Source organism: Anomaloglossus baeobatrachus, chromosome 1 (genome assembly GCF_048569485.1).
Source record: "Anomaloglossus baeobatrachus isolate aAnoBae1 chromosome 1, aAnoBae1.hap1, whole genome shotgun sequence".
Classification (NCBI taxonomy): Eukaryota; Metazoa; Chordata; class Amphibia; order Anura; family Aromobatidae; genus Anomaloglossus; species Anomaloglossus baeobatrachus.
In genome coordinates, this window is record NC_134353.1 from 945,771,109 (window position 1) to 945,781,479 (window position 10,371).

The window sequence follows — 10,371 nt, forward strand, 5'->3', positions numbered from 1 at the left end:
CAGGGAATACCAGATTGAATAATGAGCAGCCGGCTTTTTCAAAAGAGGAAAAGCCACCGGAGCTTTGTGACAGCCGTGCAGCCCCGCGCTGGTGATCAGGGATCGGTGAGTATGAGAGAGGGGGGCAAGGGATAGACCGACAGAGAGAGAGACCGACAGAGAGAGAGAGACCGACTGACAGAGATAGAGATTGATCGATATCGACAGACCTCATTCATTTCCAGTGTTTTCTGCAAGATGCGATAAATGTATTTAGAAAAACGCATGTCACTAGGATGGTGTGTGTGACGTCCGTGTGACATCCGTTTTTTTTCACGCACCCATAGACTTTTATTGGAGTGACTCACACATGAAACTCACCAAAACGCAGCATGCTGCAATTTTTTTCTCAGTCCAATTTGGACTGAGAAAAAAAATAGCAGATCGGAGCTGCCTCATTGATTAACATTGGTCCGAGTGCAATGCGAGATTTTCTCGCATTGCACTCGTGCGAGTTATTCGCAAGTTTGACGCCAGCCTTAATCTGATAAACTTGCCTGGCAGAAACCTTCTGTATGTGCTCAGAATCAGCCACAAATCTCTTCACAGTATGATGATCATGCTTAAGTTTTCATGCAATATCTAATGTTTTCAACCCTTGTCCAAGGCATTGCATTTTTTGATGCTTTTCGGCAGCAGAGAGATCTATTTTCTTTCCCATGTTACTTGAAAACTCTGGCTGCTTAATATTGTGGAACATCCAGTTTTCTTTTTATTGGGCCTCACCTGGCAAACTAATTATCACAGGTATCTGAGATTGATTTCAGTGATCCAAAGACCCTGAGACACAATACCATCAATGAGTTTCATTGAAAAAAAAAAATAAAAAAATAAGCGTTGTGACACTTAAATTAATTTACATAATAATTTGGAACATGGTGTAGAATCGGAAGACATAGAAGATCCTGTAGATGCATTGTGGAGGGGGCACATATTTTTCTCCATATTGTGTGTATTCACATATGTGTGACATTTCAAATATTGTATTAGACCATCCATTAGCGTGGGTGAAATCTGCAGCAAAAATACTGCAAGAATTGACAGGCTGCAGATCTAAATCTACTGCAAATCTGCAAGAAACAAAATAAGCAACATGCAATGTGCATGAGACTTCAGGAATCTGATTAACTTTGCTGGTACTACAAAATCCTTGAGGTTTTGTGACAAAACTTCCAGAAAAAAATGCAGAAAAAATGCAACATGTGGACATACCCTTAGTGTGCAAAATTAGTATGCAACTAAATGAAAAACGGACATTTTCAAATCTCAATTATTGGGCTCAGCCTTCTCACCTCAGCCGCATCTCTGAGCACTGAACACCTTGTACTTCTGTGTCTTGCTCAGTGGTGGTCGAGTTCAGCCTTCTCACCTCGACCGTGTCTTTGAGCACCTTGTACGTCTGTGCCTTGCTCAGTGGTGGTCGAGTTCAGCCTTCTCACCTCAGCCGTATCTCTGAGCACTGAACACCTTGTACGTCTGTGCCTTGCTCAGTGGTGGTCGAGTTCAGCCTTCTCACCTCGACCGTGTCTTTGAGCACCTTGTACGTCTGTGCCTTGCTCAGTGGTGGTCGAGTTCAGCCTTCTCACCTCAGCCATATCTCTGAGCACTGAACACCTTGTACGTCTGTGCCTTGCTCAGTGGTGGTCGAGTTCAGCCTTCTCACCTCGGCTGTGTCTCTGAGCACTGAACACCTTGTACTTCTGTGTCTTGCTCAGTGGTGGTCGGGTTCAGACTCCTTACCTCGACCGTGTCTCTGAGCACCTTGTACGTCTGTGCCTTACTCAGTGGTGGTGGGGTTTAGCCTCCTCACCTCAGCCGTGTCTGAGTACTGAACATCTTGTACTTCTGTGTCTTGCTCAGTGGTGGTCAGGCTAAGCCTCCTCACCTTGGCCGTGTCTCTGAGTACTGAACATCTTTTACTCCAGAGTCTTGCTCAGTGGTGGTCGGCAGCCCCTCACCTCAGCCGTATCTCTGAGCACTGAACACCTTGTACTTCTGTGTCTTGCTCAGTGGTGGTCGGGTTCAGCCTTCTCACCTCAGCCGTGTCTCTAAGCACTGAACACCTTGTACGTCTGTATGTGGCTCAGTGGTGGTCGAGTTCAGCCTTCTCACCTCAGCCGTATCTCTGAGCACTGAACACCTTGTACTTCTGTGTCTTGCTCAGTGGTGGTCGGGTTCAGACTCCTTACCTCGACCGTGTCTCTGAGCATCTTGTACGTTTTTGCCTTGCTCAGTGGTGGTGGGGTTTAGCCTCCTCATCTCGATCGTGTCTCTGAGTACTGAACATCTTGTACTTATGTGTCTTGCTCAGTGGTGGTCGGCAGCCCTTCACCTCGGCTGTGTTTCTGAGCACTGAATATCTTGTACTTCTTGCCTCCAAGGAGTTTGCAGTTCTGGAATATGACAACACTGGAGGATGAGGGCCTCCTGGTCGCTTCATGTTGATTTTTCACAAATTTTTGGCAGTAAATGTGCAGAATTATAACATGAGGTGATATAGTCTTATATAAAATTGCATGAAATAATACAGATGTATATAACAGTGTGCAAGATAATATAGATGTGTGTTTTATTACATGAGATGATATAGTGGAATATAATATTACAGGGGGTGACAGATGTACTGTATATATTTGACATGAGGTGATATAGTGGTATATACACAGCGTATAGTTGTATACATATGTGACGCCCTGGGCAAGCCAGGGGTCACAGGTCACAACACACACGCACCCCACATTCCCTGCAGGTACACCCTAGGTCAAAACAGAAATCCTTGTTGCCTTCCTCCAGGGGCTGGTGTCCACACCAGGGGGTGGGCCAGGCGGTTGGCTCCACCCACCGAGGAGTTCACAGCTCTGGAGGCAGGAAAACCAGGCAGATGAGTGTTAGAGTTGAAAGTGAAAGGAAGTGAAGTGAAGTGGTAGAGGAGCCAAAGGAAGAGCAACAGAGAAAGTGACAGCAAGAAGCCTGAAGTTGGTCCGGGTGTGTGCCCCGGACTGAGACAGCAAGGTTGGCAGATGGCGGTGACCGTCTGCAGGCGAGACTGATTGGAGGTTGCCGAAAGGACCGTGGACGGGTGGTGACCCGGCGGTACCGGAGCGGTATACGAAGATTAGTCAGCACCAGGGCAGCGGCCTTTCGGATCCCGGCAAGGCTAGGAGTCGCCATAATTTGCCAAATCAGTCAGTGAAGGGGACGACTGTCTCCCAACAACCAAGTCCCGTTTGAAGGCAACAGTCCAGCCGTAGAGGGGAGACACCGCCACCGCCAAGGCACCAGTTTCCCAGGGCCAGCGCCTGCGGGCAAGAGTGGAACTCCTCCGGTTCATATCCAAGCTGGGGAGCGGGTTACCGGTGGGAACCCATCGCTACCAAACAACAACACATAGGTGCAGGGAAGAGACCGTCACCGTCAACTGTAGGGGACATCGGCAACGTAACCGTCTGAGGGACCCGTCCAACCAGCCGTTTGTTTACCGAGAACTGTGTCGTGTTTACTGGCTGAGTGAGTACCTCCGTGCCGTGCGGCACAGCGCTGCCCCTGCGCCCCTGCACCTCCACAGGCCCCATAGCCCGCCTGTCCACCATCCCAACTCCATCACTGGGGGGCAACACAACAACTGGCTGCTCCATACCATCACAACCGGGATCCCCAGCCAGAGCAGCGGTGGTGTACACTCAATCACCACAACCGTGGGTGGCGTCACGGACAATCAACAATCCCCACACCCAAACCCCCTTTCACTCACGGGCGAGGAGCGCCGCTAGAGTCCCCGGGATCCGGCCCATCGCTCGAGCCACCGAGCAGCAGTAGGCCGCGGCAGCCAGACCCGAGCAGTGGGAGAGCGCGGCGTCCCCTCCTCCGCCCGCGACAACTTGGCGTCACAAACAGGATATTACCGCTCTGCCATCTGGTAGAGGTGCGCCTTGTTACCGCCGGAGGTTTCCGGCCAGAAAATTTCAGAAGCCGCCATCTTTGGCGCGAAAAGTCCCCGCTCGAGCGTCTTCTCGAGTAGTGGAGGCGCGAAGGCCAAAACCCCGCCCCGATTGAGGAGGGGCCGGAAAGAAGCTAAGGGGGACGGAAACAAGATGTCTGCGCCCGACGGAGCCGCTGGAGGAGCGGTGGTCGCAGCCGCAGGGGCACCCGTGGATGGGAATGGGCCTGCCCCGGTCCCGGCCGTGCTGGCGGGAGCTGCCGCGGCCCCCGCTCTCGCTCAGGTGATGCCGTTCTCCTTGCCCTATGCGCCCGGAGCTACCTGGCTACCGCAGTATGACGGGAAACCTGATGCTTTACAGGTCTTCCGGAAAAAGCTTAATCCGCTTTTGGAATTGTACCCCCTGACTGATAAGCAACGTGCAGCGGTAGTGCTGGGCCAGCTAACCGGCGCGGCTGAGCAGGAAGCGGAAACCTGGGCCGAGGGGGACCGGCTGTCTGTAGCCACCATATTTGAGAAGCTACAGACTGCCTTTGAGACCCGTACCGAAGCTGAGCTGAGGATGCAGTTTTACCAGTGCCGGCAACGGCCTGTGGACAGCATTCGGGACTACGCCTTACGACTGCAAACCGCTCTTCGCACCCTAAAGCGGGTAGACACTATCAATGAGGCGGACAGCAACAAGATGCTAGTAGAGCAATTTGTGCAGGGGATGAGGTCCTCTAAGGATCGCAAACAGCTCCGGCTGTGGGCCCTAGAACACCCTGATGTGGACTTTGCTGTGTTAAAGGAACGGGCCATTAAAGCACTGCAACCCCCAGCTTCGGAAACCTTGGAGCCAGCTCCGTGGCCAATTGAGACAGCCCCGTTGTGGTGGCCCCTGCTCCAACAGCCTCCCCAATGCCTACAGCTCCCAGCAGCACAATGGAAGAACTGGCAGCCCAGGTCCGCCGCATGGACGGAGACCTCGCCAAGATTCTCGCTGCACTCCAACCTTTGACCAGATCCCAGCCTCCACCCAGGATACAGCTAGCCGACAGCCCTGAGGATGTTCCATGGATGCAGCGGAGAAGTGCTAACAACTCACGGAACAGGCCTTCCACCTGCTACAAGTGCAACAAGCCTGGCCATTACTTCCGACAGTGCCCGTTAAACGAGCAACCCCTGGGGCCACGGGCCAATCCTCAGGAGTAGAACCCCGTGGCCCTCCAGACTGGCGGGACCGGTACATCGGTGCCCGTCCCATCATCCCCGTGGCTGTGGACGGCATCCCGGTGATGGCTCTCTTGGACACTGGATCACAGGTAACCACCATACCATACACATTATACCAGCGGTATTGGGGGACAGACGAGCTGGCACCCCCAGATACTAGTATAACACTGATTGCCGCTGATGGACTCCCATTGACCCAAGTGGGGTATAAACAAGTGGCTATGACTGTGGGGCGAGCTGAACTGCAACACCAGGGTATGATTGTGATTATGAACGAACCCAGTGACCATAACCCGAAGATAGTGCTAGGAACCAATGTGATGGAGCACTGCATGGGTGATGTGTTGGCCCTACTGCAGCAGTTGGCCGCCACGGCGGCGGGAAGCCGGCAGAGAGCTGTGCAGCGTGAGATCCGAGCCCTGATGTACCGCCAACATGTGTATTTGACAGGAGGAGAGATTGGTGGAGTGAGAGTGATGGATGCTGCTCCATTGATTGTACCCCCTAGGAGTGAAATGATGATTTGGTGTAGAGCGGCACTAGGGCCTCAGGGGCGTGACTACCCTGCCATGATAGAGCCCCTGCCCTCTGAACACTGGCCCACCGTAATGGCCGCCCGAGGGGTGGTAGATGTAAAGAAGGGGAGAGTGCCCGTGAGGGTGCTGAATTGTGGGGAGGAAGAAGTCAGGCTTCCCCGGTATGCCACCCTTGCCAAACTGCTCACCCTAGATCCCCACACGATTCACGAGGCAGCTCCCCCGGTCTCTCCACCTACTGCCAGCACTCACCCGCCTCAAGGGGAGTTAAATGAGTGGCACCAACAGCTACATGTGGGCACTGACGATACCCCTACACATCACAAAGAAGGGGTGTACAGGGTGGTGCGGGAGTATGAGCAAGTTTTCAGCAAACATCCCTTAGACTTTGGGCAGATTAAAGGGGTCCAACACCACATCCCCACCGGCGAGCACCCCCCTATCAAAGAGAGGTATAGGCCTATTCCCCCTGCGCATTATCAGTGCGCCAAAGATATGTTGAGGAACATGAAGGAGGCAGGGGTTATTCGGGACAGCTGTAGTCCCTGGGCTGCCCCGTTGGTGCTGGTCAAGAAGAAGGATGGCACCATGCGGATGTGTGTGGACTACCGGAAGATTAACCAGATAACGCATAAAGATGCTTATCCGCTGCCCCGTATTGAAGAGTCTTTGGCCGCACTGAGGACTGCAAATTACTTCTCTACCCTTGACCTTACCAGTGGATACTGGCAAGTGGCAGTGGCGCCGGAGGACCGGGAGAAAACCGCCTTCACCACCCCGATGGGGCTCTGTGAATTCAATAGTATGCCGTTCGGGCTGTGCAATGCCCCAGGAACCTTCCAACGGCTGATGGAGTGCTGTCTGGGACATCTAAACTTCGAGACCGTCCTATTATACTTGGATGATGTGATTGTGTACTCCCAGACGTATGAAGCCCATCTGGAGCACCTGACCGAGGTGTTCGCGTCCCTTGCCAAATACGGGATGAAGTTGAAGCCCTCCAAGTGTCACTTGTTGAAGCCCAGAGTGCAGTACCTGGGGCACATGGTAGGTGCAGAAGGTGTCGCCCCCGACCCTGAGAAGATCACTGCCATCCAAGGCTGGCCGAGACCAACCACAGTGAGGGAAGTAAGGCAGTTTCTGGGTCTGGTGGGGTACTACCAGCGCTTTATCAAAGGGTACACGAAGATGGCTGCCCCCATGCAAGATCTCCTCGTGGGACAGACCAAAGGTTGTAGACCCATCGGAGCACCACTGGTGTGGGAAGAAAGGCATGAGGAATCCTTCTGCCAGCTGAAAGCGGCCTTGACCGGGGAAGAGGTCCTAGCGTATCCTGACTATGGCTGCCCATTCATCCTCTACACCGACGCCAGCAATGTGGGATTGGGGGCCGTCCTGTCCCAGGTCCAGGATGGGAAGGAGAAAGTGATTGCTTATGCTAGCCGGAAGCTTCGGCCAACTGAAAGGAACCCTGAGAACTACAGCTCCTTCAAGTTCGAGCTCCTGGCATTGGTATGGGCTATCACCGAGCGGTTTCGCCACTACTTGGCCGCAGCAAGATTCACCGCTTTCACGGACAACAATCCGTTGACGCACCTGGACACGGCCAAGTTGGGCGCGTTGGAGCAGCGGTGGGTGGCCCGGCTGGCTAGCCAACTATGACTTCACTATCAAGTACAGAGCTGGTCGTGTCAACATTAATGCTGATGCCCTCTCTCGGATGCCCCATTTGTCAGAAGAAGGGTGCGAGGATGACGACCTCGAAGAGATCGAGTTGCCTGCATTTCACCGGCCACCAACTGAGAAGGTGCATGTCCACCAGCAACGGGTGAACCTGGATCCAGTGCCCAGTCAGGAGTGGCAGGAAGCTCAAAACCAGGCGCCGGCTGTCCACCTCGTCAAGACCCTGGTGGAACAAGGCGCTGTTGGGATATACCCTGCCGCCCCAACTGAAGCCCAACGCTTGTGGAAAGAACGGAAACGGCTATATCTACATCAAGGGAAGCTGTACTGTGAGCTGATCAACCCGAAGACTCATGAGAAGACCTGCCAGTTGGTTATTCCCCAAGCTGATGTGGCCACCGTTTTGCGGGCATACCATGATGGTGCCGGGCACTTCGGATGGAAGAAGCTGGAGATGCTGTTGAGAGAGCGGTTCTATTGGAGTGGGATGCGGGAGTCTGTAGAAGCCTGGTGCCGAGAGTGCGGTCCTTGTACGCTGAGGAGGAAGGACGAAGCCAGCCAGAGGGCACCCCTACACCCGATCGTCACCCATCAGCCGCTGGAGCTGGTCGCCCTGGACCATGTCAAGCTCACCCCCAGCCGAAGTGGGTACGCCTACGCGTTGACCATAGTAGACCACTATTAAAGGTTCATGGTGGTTGTCCCAGTCAAAGACCTAACTGGTCGTACTGCCGCTAGGGCATTCCAGGCTTATTTCTGCCGACCACATGGATACCCAGAAAAGGTGCTTACTGTCCAAGGCCCGGCTTTTGAAGCAGAGGTGTTCCATGAGTTCTGACAGTTGTACGGCTGTAAGAAGATCCGGACCACCCCTTACCATGCCCAGACCAACGGCATGTGTGAGAAAATGAACCACCTGGTCCTGGGACTCCTCAAGACGTTGCCGCTGGACGAGCGGAACCTGTGGCGGAGAAGCTACCCGACTTGGTTGACATGTACAACAACATCCCGTCCAGCTCAACGAAGTGCACCCCAGCATATCTGATGAGGGCTCGCCCCGGCCGACTGCCGGTGGACCTGGAAATGGGACTGGAGGCCCCAGAAGCACTCCATTCGACAGCCGAATGGGAGACTCGGCGGCGGGTACAATACCGGCAGATTCAGGAATATGTTGAGAAGAACTTGAGTCGGAGTCGGGAGCTGCAGGAGCAGCGCTTCAATCAAAAGGCGTCTGCTGGCCCTTTTCAACCCGGAGATGTCGTGCTGAAGCGGAAGAGGAGAACCCACAAGCTGGATGATCAATGGGAACAAAACCCGTACGTCATACAGCCCACCGGATGGGAAGATTCGAAGGCCTACCAAATCAGTCGTGACCAAGGAGGCACTTTGGCCACCGTTTCCCGGGACCATCTGAAAAGGTGCCCACCAGCCTTAAGAGCAGCGGCAGAAGTACCGGTTCCCCTACCAGCAGAGAAGGCGAAAGAGGTGATCCACACTGCGATGGGCGACTTCCCAGCAGACTGGCCTACACAGAACGGCGCGGTGATTCTTCCAGTGGTACTGTTCACACAACCCGTGGATGAAGAAGTGATGGGAGAGGTCAACCGTGAGTCAGTGCCAGTGCCCAGGGATGAACCTGTACCCAGCTCCCCTATGCCTCCGCCTGCCCCACACGAAAGCAGGGAGGAGGAACTGATTGTTCCCTCTTCCCCACTGCCTAGCCTTACTTACACCGGACCCCGGAGGTCCACCCGTCCCAACCTAGGTAGACCCCCACTTAGGTACAGGGAGACCGTCCTTTAAAGGGGGGGGAAAGGTGTTTGACTGTGTTTGTTTGAAAAGTTTAGCATGATGATAAGCAAAGATGATTACCGTGAAAGTCACCTGATTGTCCTACCGTGATTGAGAAAACCGGCCGTTGCCGGCACCGTTGTCCCCGTGGGGACCGTTTAAAAAGTTGCATAAGGGACTCCTTATGGACAAGCCCGTGAACTTGAAGGGCAACCACAAACGTTAGTGGCATGTAAATAAGTTGTTTTACCGTTTCCGCAGTTGCCGCCTCCGGAGAGGCAGGTTGGAGGGAGGGCCCGCAGTAGAGCCGGCTGGGGCCCAGCCACCACAGGAACCGGTGGCTACCCTCTGGAGGGGAAGGACAGATCCCGCTCGGGTAACCTGTGCTGGACTGGGGTCAAGGGGTGCTGCCTGGGTTTTAGGGGAAGCATCAGGGCCAGGTTACTTGGGTGGGAGAGAGCGGAGCCGCAACCGTTAAAATGTTTGCAACGTTTAAGTACCGAACCTCCCGATGTGGGATGATGTCATAATTTGTAAATATGTTACCGTTTTTCTACTATTTTCACAGAAAACAAAAGGAAAATAAAACCGGTGTTGGACGGGCAGCCCGAGGACGGTCTGCGTTTTGCTAAGGGGGAATGTGACGCCATGGGCAAGCCAGGGGTCACAGGTCACAACACACACGCAGCCCACATTCCCTGCAGGTACACCCTAGGTCAAAACAGAAATCCTTGTTGCCTTCCTCCAGGGGCTGGTGTCCACACCAGGGGGTGGGCCAGGCGGTTGGCTCCACCCACCGAGGAGTTCACAGCTCTGGAGGCGGGAAAACCAGGCAGATGAGTGTTAGAGTTGAAAGTGAAAGGAAGTGAAGTGAAGTGGTAGAGGAGCCAAAGGAAGAGCAACAGAGAAAGTGACAGCAAGAAGCCTGAAGTTGGTCCGGGTGTGTGCCCCGGACTGAGACAGCAAGGTTGGCAGACGGCGGTGACCGTCTGCAGGCGAGACTGATTGGAGGTTGCTGAAAGGACCGTGGACGGGTGGTGACCCGGCGGTACCGGAGCGGTATACGAAGATTAGTCAGCACCAGGGCAGGGGCCTTTCGGATCCCGGCAAGGCTAGGAGTCGCCATAATTTGCCAAATCCGTCAGTGAAGGGGACGACTGTCTCCCAACA